The sequence below is a fragment of the Rhinolophus sinicus genome, chromosome 3 (assembly GCF_057876585.1).
Source record: "Rhinolophus sinicus isolate RSI-liver-muscle chromosome 3, RSI-T2T, whole genome shotgun sequence".
Lineage (NCBI taxonomy): Eukaryota > Metazoa > Chordata > Mammalia > Chiroptera > Rhinolophidae > Rhinolophus > Rhinolophus sinicus.
The window spans coordinates 189861059-189870236 of record NC_142503.1 but is presented as its reverse complement, the minus strand read 5'-3'; the positions used below and the strand labels follow the sequence as shown (position 1 = coordinate 189870236).

Sequence of the window (9178 nt, the reverse complement as noted above, 5' to 3'; positions counted from 1 at the left end):
CGCCTCTTGGCTGTGACAGTTTCTCAGACTTTCCTTGTTTTTGATGACCTTGACAGTTTTGAGGAGTCCTGCTCAGGTATTTTCTAAGGTGATCTTCCACTGGAATTGGCTGATGGGCACAGAAGGAATTTAATGCAGGGGATTGCTCACACAGCAAAGTAATGAAGCTGAGATGCAAACAGGGGAAGGTGAAGTCACCCAAAGACTCATTTCAGCAGAAAACCTTTCACATCCCTAAGCTGAAGTGTTAACAGGAAGTGGCAGCGTTATCTAAACCAGGGGCTGGGTCACCTGGGGTCACTTGGCAGAAACCTCAGCAAGATGCAGCCACTGCTGGGGATGCCCTCAGAGGCCAGAGGGAGGGGAAGAAACGATCTGGCTTTGCCTCTCCTCCCAGCAACACAGTCCCTCCAGTGCCTCTCATTGACCATACCCACACCCATCAATTGACCATATCCAACTGATCCAGGAGCCTGTGAAACTCAGCTTGCAAGAGGCTGCTCCTAGCAATACAGAGCAGAGGGCTTAGCTGAGAATGGCTCTAAAGACAAACTGGCCCAGGACTGGGTCAGCTGGCACGTGAACACACAGCACCCTGGCAGACAGAAAACTTAAAACTCTAGGGCTGAGCGATGCTCCAGTCACCTATGCACCTTTTTGCTCCTTATCAGAGATTAAGAATTGACTCCACCTTATACATGGTGAGTGAGATTTTGTCAAGTGGTTTTCTATGTGCCCTCCCAGCACTGAAAGTCCTCAAAACCCCTGGAACCTGTGACATGGTTTTACTGCAGCACTGCAGTTTGTCTGTCCATGGGCTCTGTATGATGGCGAGTGCTTTGAGGGAAGTATTTATTTTTTTATACCCAGAGCCCTAGAATAGTACCTTGCTTATACTAGGTTTCCAACGTTTGAAATATACACAATTGAATGAATGAATGAATGAATGAATGAATGAATGAATGAATGAATGAATGAATAATGGTTTCTTTCGACCAGCACCTCTTCTGGTGTGCTCAAGCTTTGAGGAATTGCTCCCCGCCCCCAGCATTTCTTTTCAGCCTCTCATCACCTCCTATTGGTGCTAAGATTACTTTGAGCCTAGCATTTGCAACATTGGAAGGCCACATGGATGGTGTGACTATAAAGCAATTAGACCAGTTTTCAGCAAAGGAATCAAGTTGTGCGTTCATCCTTCTAAGCGATTCCAAAGAAGGTCATCCAAAATGCTGCCATGCCTGGCTTCTTCCTTATGAGCTGCACAAAAAAAATGTTTAACATTTTTAAGAATAAAATGTTTCTGTCTTTTCAGCTAAATGTCACCCAGCCCTCACCTGGCTGGTATTTAGGTGGTTTGGGACACATCATCAGATAAGTTACATTTCCTTTCGGGTGGAGGGGCGGAGGAAGTGGACTGCCACAAACAGAACTGACTGGTGACTTTCTCATGGGTGCACAAGGGCTGAGAAGTAATGCCTGGGTTATCACCAGGTCTGAGCAGTGACATCCCCGTCTCACTAACAGGCCACCCCCTATGTGAAACACCTGAGGTTCCAGGGTTTTTTGAGGACTTTCAGTACTGGGAGGGCACATAGAAAACCTCACTCCTCTGTATATCAGGTGGAGTCAATTCTTAGTCTCTGATAAAGAACAAAAAGGTGCATAGGTGACAAGAGCATTGCTCAGCTCTAGAGTTTTAAGTTTTCTGTCTGCCGGGATGCCCTCAGGACAGAAATCTGACCAGCCTGGGTCTCACTAGCCACCTTATTTAGCAGAGACTAAAATATTTTCAAGTAGTCTCTTCTTTCCATTCTGGTAAATTGCTATTCTAATACAGGTGAAAACTGACGACTGCAGAAACCTCCCTTCATTTTTGTGCTGGGTACCTCATTTTCCACAGTAGTTATAGGGAAAGAGTTGGGAAGCCAGGTGGTGCACTTGCAAAAGCAGAGGTCTTTTGGAAATGTGATTTTGGACAAGTCCCTTTACCCTTTGATACCTCCACTTTCTCATTTGAGAGTTGGGAAGTGTAATGTCTGTTTTATCACAGAGGTATGGTAAAGATCACGTGAGATGTGTGAGTCCTTTGAAGATTGACAAGTGTAACATATTACAACTAGTTCTTCGCGTCGACATAAGGCAGCAGACAAGGTGCTTTTGATGTTTAATTAATACACAAAAATCTTCCATTACATTGATTTAGCCATAATTGGGAAGGAGGAGGGCAAGAGTAATTTTCAAAGGGACTTGTTCTGCTCCAAAAATAGAACTCAGAAAACACATATTTGATTTTCCTTTTGGTGTCAAACCACACTGCCATTGTTATTAGCAGTTTTACAGAATTGTGACCTTCAAACTTGGTGATATCAACGACTGAAAGAAAGCTCCCAGGTTTGAAGACTTTTCAAAGAGGCTTTTCAAACTAAAACACTTATTTTGAATTAAGGGCTAATAGAATTGTGTTATTAAATAAGCACTTGCAAGTTTAACAGTTGCCTTCCAGGTGGCCTGCAGTGAATGAGTGTGCTGAGAGGTCGCTGAAAGCCCTTAGGGGGACAATGAGGGTAATCTGTTAGAGGGGTCCATGTACCACCCTTTCCAGAGTTAAAAGGGAAATTTAGAACTTGCATTTTTCTGAATTGTACATAAGCTGATTTGTGTATACACCTATCATAACTTACTTTCAGTTTACTGAATTTGTGAATTTTCACATTTGTTTTAAATTGTAATTAAGTTTTCTCTATGAGGCACACCATATGCCACCATTAATTCATTCTCGTTGATTTCTTAGGAGATACATGAGTGCATATTTTGATGCAATTTTGAGGTCTTTTGAAAATCAAATGACTACATGTTTAGCCATATGGGCCTTTGTTATTTAAAATAGCATATGATAAATAAGAGAAAGCAAATGTAAAAGGACTTGTTAGGAAAAAAATAATTGGAAAAACTGTTTGAAACATTGTTTTAAACACAGAATTTCCAGCCCCCCCCTTTTTTTCTGCGTTATGTTTTTAAAACCTGTCTTTATTGATCCTGTACTGTCTCTTACCGCCTGTGAATATGCACTGTCACACGTGCACCGGGCAAACCTATTAAACCAGTTACTGCCCTGTGCTTTACACTGGGGCCGCAGATATTAACATCCGCCTTCCATGAGTCCAGCTGTAGCCAATGTTTTTCTGTTAATATCTTATGCCAGGATTTGACAGTAAGCTCCAGTTCATCCGCACATACGGTGTCCGGTTTTGAAAGCGGCCGACGGGTGATTCGGTTTTCGCGGGGATTCACTGTGCTCACCAGCTGCCGGCCGTACGTGCGGGCGCAGACCCGGCCACCGGCGGGCGCGCGGCGCGCACTAGGACCCAGCAGGGCTCCGGGCCCGGGTGGGAGCCGCGCTGCCGACCCCGGGCGGGCGCCGGGGCTGGAGCCGGGGTTCCGGCCGCGATCCGCTGCAGCTCCGCGGGGAGACGGCGCGACCCGGCGGCTGGGCCACCCGCGAGTCCGGTGCCGCCGCAGCCCCCCAATGCAGCCGCGAGAAGCAGCGCGGGGGGCAGGCGATCGAAGGTAACGAAAATGGGGTTCATTTCCTGCCTCCTAATCTTCTGCTCTGGCTCAGCATTGTCACGAGAAGCCCTCGCTGTTCAGGCTGCTGCATTTTGGGGCACCCTTTGATTTTTTTAAGGTGTCTGCCCTCATATTTCCACCTGGTTTGATTGATTTGTAGCATGCAGCCCATGAGGGAGAGATCCAGAGATGGCAAGTTGCATATTTTCATTAGTTTTGTCTCAAAAGTAAGTTCATTTAAAAAAAAAAAAAGTTTCTCAGGAATTTGTGGATAGTCGTTTAAAAAAATTTTTTTTTAAAATAGCAAACAAATGGATAGTTTTTTAAATTATCAAATAATTGATGAAATTGTTAATTACTTCCTAGGGTTTTACTTTTGTGGGTTCCCCAGGCGTTACTTTTATTTTCAAGGAACTAACGTGTTAAATGTGGAGTTTGGCTCAGACAGAGTTTACAGCATTGCTGTCGCAACTGTTTTGCTATCAATTATAAACAGTGTCAAATCTGTGGGCAGTTTGAACCTCTTTTCAAATACTGTAACTGGTTATCCTGATATGACATCTACAGATGAGACTTTCCTTAGAGGCAGTCAGAATATTTCTCATTTTGGAGAAACATTGTTTTGAGGAGAAAACCATGATTACTGGCTGGGGAGGCTGAAGAGACTATTTTTCATGCTTTGTTTATACTCCGGGGATGACATATGGGGAAGGGAAACATATTCTTTCTCTACAGCTTTAATTGTGGGATTATTAATTTCTTTAATTTATTAGTTTCAATTGGTTGGGCTCAGGGAGCCCTCTGTCACAGGATGTGCTTAAGGTGACACATTTGCTAGCAGTTGGGACACATGATTGCAAATGTAAAATGTGCCTCATCTGAAAGGACTGGTCTGCTGGGAGCTCCCATGTGGAGCTGTCTTAGGCAGGGTGCGACTGGCTCATTGAGGAAAAAGGGAATCATTTTCCTTAGCTAAGGAAGACATCCTGTGATATTCCTTTTGTTCCCTGTTTTTCATTGATCGCCAGCTCTGCCTTAGAGAGGGGAGAGCAGCTCAGAGAGTGCAGAGCTCGGAAGACTGCACAAACGACTACAGCCCACTTTAACTCTCACGCTGATTGGTCAGTTAGACTGAGACTTATGAAAACAGTCACCCAAAACCTTCCTTTGCAATCGCGCTGTAATTTCAGATTAGCCTTCTCGTGCATAGATGTCTACACGATTGATTTTTAATTTGGGTGCAGTTTGCTTGAGGTACCTTTATGTTTAATTTTTTGTTGTTGTTTCTATCCAGATTAAAGTAGGCCATTTTGGTGACAAATTTCTTTGCAGATGTCAGCTACTAGCTTACATTTAGAGACGTATCACTTTACAATCCATTCTCGATTTCTCCTCAGGAGTTGTAGAATGCAAAGTTGTTCAACTTAGAATAATTTTTCCTGCCGTTTTTTGATCTGAATACTTAAGTAGCACTATCAGCAGATGGATGCTTCACTGTATCTTTACTTTGATAATGTAAGTGTCTTGTGCATCAGCATGTATCGCGTGTGAGATTTAAGTCTGTGCAACAGTGAAAGAAAAAGGCAAGAGCAGTCAAAATTGGCTTGCGCACTGTTTTAAGAAATTCTGGCATCTGGTTTGAGGAGAATGCATTTTACATCCAAGAAAAAGGGCATTCTTCACCTTATAAGAATATGAATTAGTAAATAATGTAAAATATTATTAAAAAAAATAAAAGCCTGGTGGATATCACCATTTGAGCCTCAAAACACCTCGATTAAAGAAGCACTATCCCAGAAGTTGTTAAATGTATAAACACTTTCCCAATTGGCTTAAAAATTTAGACACAGGACATGGATGGAATCTAATAAACGGTGAGTGGAGACATGGTTGTCATGGAAACCAAGAAGAGTAACCCCCGCCACCCCCCCAACACTACCATAACCACCACCTTAAAAAAAAATAAAAAACTGCATGTCATCACAGATGCCTGGAGAACATGCTGGCTTCTGTAAGCTTTCCCACAGCATCTGTTGAAACCTAAGATTGTGCCTGTCAAATCAAGGTCATTTTACAACAACAACCAAAAATGCAGTCTCCTAGGTTTCATAACTGTATTTTTATTGAAACTATGTGAGGAAAAAGCCTTAAAGGAAGGATGAGCACACGTGCTTACTTGGCATTTTGCTGCTTCTGAGTTCTGCAAGGAAAGCCTAAGAAGAAGGTTTTGAGCCTTTTAAATTGTAATTGTGGAATTAAATTGATTTGTATGTCTACTGTTATAATGAAACTCTTTTTAGAGCTGTGAAGACTAGAATGTTACCTGTGGATGATGAAGAGTCATTTGGGGGAAGGTATTATGAAGACTTTCTCTTTGCAATAGGGTTCAAAGTTGAATGCTCACACTTGAATTCCAAGAACTGTGGCATTTTGGATCCCCGCTCTAAGACTGTATGTGGAGGGATAAATGAAGACCCTGTCTGGTGTTTTGGGAAGTGTAAGGGAGGGTGTTCTCGGAAGTGTAAGGGAGGGTGTTCTCAGTAGCTGAGCATGGAGGAGAGGAAAACTAAATTGAAAGAATGGTTTCAAAACAGCAACTATCATTATTTGGTTAACTTAGAAAAGTTTCCTCTTCTTTTGTGAATAGAGAAGAGTGCTTTAGTTTTTAGGATAATTGAGAGGTTCCCCAAATCAAGGTTGTGAATATTTTCAGTGTCTTAGTAGTGGTTTCAGTGAGGGGAGTAAAGAAAGGAGAAAAGTTGGGAGACAGCCCTCCCCCCATTCACTTTGTTAAGTGAAAAATAACCAAGGAGGCCCGCTCCTAAATTTTGACTTTAGCGATCAACACTGAACCTTCCAAATATAAAAACAATGCATTTCTTATATTTCTCCATCTTGCCAATGGTAGTCTTTACATTTTAAGTTCTTGATATTCATTTAGAAATATCTTCCTACCAATCATGATGATTTAGAGTATTGTATTGCTATCTTAATTGAAAATAGCCAGTTTTAAATCTCATTGAATTAACACTTTGATCTTTTTACAAAGCAGCAAATTTCCCTTGTTTTCATCAACTAATTGCATGGGAGGCTGAGAGGGGGTGGAAAGAATCCTGACTGTATTTCAATGTTTACTTAATATCTTACGTCTATGTCATAGGAAATACTGTAGACTTTAGAAGTGACATAGCATCATTGCGGTGAGTTAGCATACATTTCATGATGCCATGTTGTCAGATATTTAATGGATTGGGATTTGGTGAAAAAGGTTAAGTTTAATGGCACAACTGTTCTCTTTTAGTAAAGGATTTCCTGCAGGGAGCTTTCTTATCTGGAGCTGTGTTCATTGGCAGGAAACATGTCAGTTGCTTGTTTTTACAAACTGAAGGAAATGAATGGGATTTGTTGGTTTCTAGAATCTGTCTTCATTCTCCATTGTCTGTCAAATAGTTTGCTCAGAACACTTCATTTCTAAAGGGACTTTTGAGGAGCACAATTAAGGTACCCCACATCTTTGGCATTTCTGTTTATTTTTACTTTGGGATTAGAAAAATTGATCGTTATATTACTACTAGGTACAATTTACCAATACAAATTAACAAGATATTCAATAAAGTTCCAATTCATTTTCAGTTGTCAGATACACACATATTTACTGTAACAGGCTTTTTTTTTTTTTTTTTTTTTTTTTTGATAGATATGCCAAATTTCTAATAATTAGTCTAGAATACCAACTAAATGCCAATCTCAATTTTGGATTCGCCTGGAGAGGTAAAGGGAGAGAGGCAGCTTCGTTTTTCTCTTTGCATATAAGAAAAAAAGTCGGTAAGACTACATGTCAGGTATAAGCCTACTTTGCTGATGGCAAACATTTGATGTAGGGGGAGAGTTGGGAATTGGGAGTGGGAGTTTGCTAAAACCAGTTTAGAGTCTCGGTATGAGACAACAAATCTTAACCTTGAAAACAATTATTGTGCAAAACTCTGTATTATTTTTTAGATATTGTAAATAAATATAGTTGTTTCAATTCGTGTATGTTTCAAATTCTGGATGAGGAAACAAGGGCTAGCTTCTTTAAAGGAAAACAAGTGTACAAACTCCATTGGAAGGAACAGACTGGGGAGGGGGGTAAGAGTGTCTGAGGGAGAAAGAACCGTTTGTTGTGATGGTTTTCACACCTTTTTGAAGACATCATTTTTGTTTTATATTTAGCACCAAATGAAATCTTATGTAAGACCCTAATATATGAGTGGAATGAAAACAGAGCCGCTTTGGGGGAACCACGAGCCAGGAGCCCAGAGCCTGCTTTCTTCCCCTGGTCTGTGCCCGGGACACACCCTAGAACCCTAGCACTGCTCTGAACTCAGTTTGAAAACCACAGCTTTTAAAGCGCCCAAAATATTCTCTAAAGATGGCCCAAGGGAATGACTTCCAGAGTCCTGGAATGGATTAGCTGAAGAGAGAACTTTTGTCTTGACAATTTAAAAGGGCGTTTGTGCTCAGAGAAAGTAGGAAAAAGATATGTAATACAATGTACGCTAATAAGCCAACATGTAGCTAGCCCAAGATGGAACCTGCCATAAGTATGAAAAAGCCCTGGTCCTGTCTATAAGGAGGGAAGGGGAAAGGATGTTTCTAAGGGTCACTTACAAACAAATCAGGGCCCCCTTTCCTTATAAGTGACAGGAACATCGCATGGAGGTGTTTGAGATCAGTTGGCTATGACTGTACTTGAATGCGTGGATTTATTCTATTCCCACCTCAGGAGCTGTTATATCACTGTTATTCTGTCCGTCAGTGAAAATTATTTCATATTAAGTGTCATTCATGAAATGAAAAGTTTGCCGAGCCATGTAATCTGCTTGGCAGACTCACTGGTGTTCTGAGTGTTGAGTAAAATGGTAACATACAGATGATATTTGAATATCATCATGTATTCACATTGTCTCTTCTATTATGAGATTGACTGAAATGGCAGTGTTGGGATTGGGCTCAGTTTTCCTCCTTTACATCGCAAAAGCTACAGGGATTAAGATTTCTATGGGTGACAGACAGGAATCCCCTTCAGTTCCATTCTTGATTTTCACAACCCCTTGATTCACATAGCACAGCTCTGTAGGTGAGAAATCAGCAGAGCTGGCAGGTGCACTATAGTAGCCTTGTACTTCTCATGGCCACGACCACCCTCCCGCCTTGTTTCTTGGAGGTTGCACAGTTGGGGAGTTTGTAAGAGGAGAAAGGACAGACCCCTCTCTGCGTTCTCCCATTCCACCGTGCTTGACATGCTTCTGTTACCTGCCTGGGGTTAGAGATGGCAGTTAAAATAATCAGTGTCCAGGAAGCCACAGGTCTTCCAACAGTTTGTGCTGGAACTTTGTCTTTTTTTGAGAAACTATTTCCTCTACAAGGATGAAACTAGTAGAAACACAAAATAGCTGTCTGTGATAGTGGGTGAAAATGATTGTGATTAACTTTTAGTTGTTGAACTGTGCTGAATAAAGCTTTTCATGTTTAGGCTGGTTAACGCTATCTTAGTCTTCCTATCTTGTTTCCCTGAAAATAAGACCTAGCTGGAAAATCAGTTCTCATGCATCTTTTGGAGCAAAAATTA

At 41.5% G+C, this 9178-nt stretch overlaps 1 protein-coding gene across 3 annotated transcripts in view; it reads left to right on the top strand.

The window, feature by feature from the left end:
- Positions 1-3326: 3326 nt before the first annotated feature.
- Positions 3327-9178, top strand: part of FOXN3 (forkhead box N3) — a 373286-nt gene continuing 367434 nt past the window's right edge. The window contains exon 1 of one of the 3 annotated variants that reach the window (XM_019744763.3): positions 3327-3567. The gene's annotated coding sequence lies outside the window, so the exon portion shown is untranslated. The remainder of the gene's footprint in view (positions 3568-9178) is intronic. The other 2 variants (XM_019744745.3, XM_074327057.2) reach the window with 2 other exon arrangements.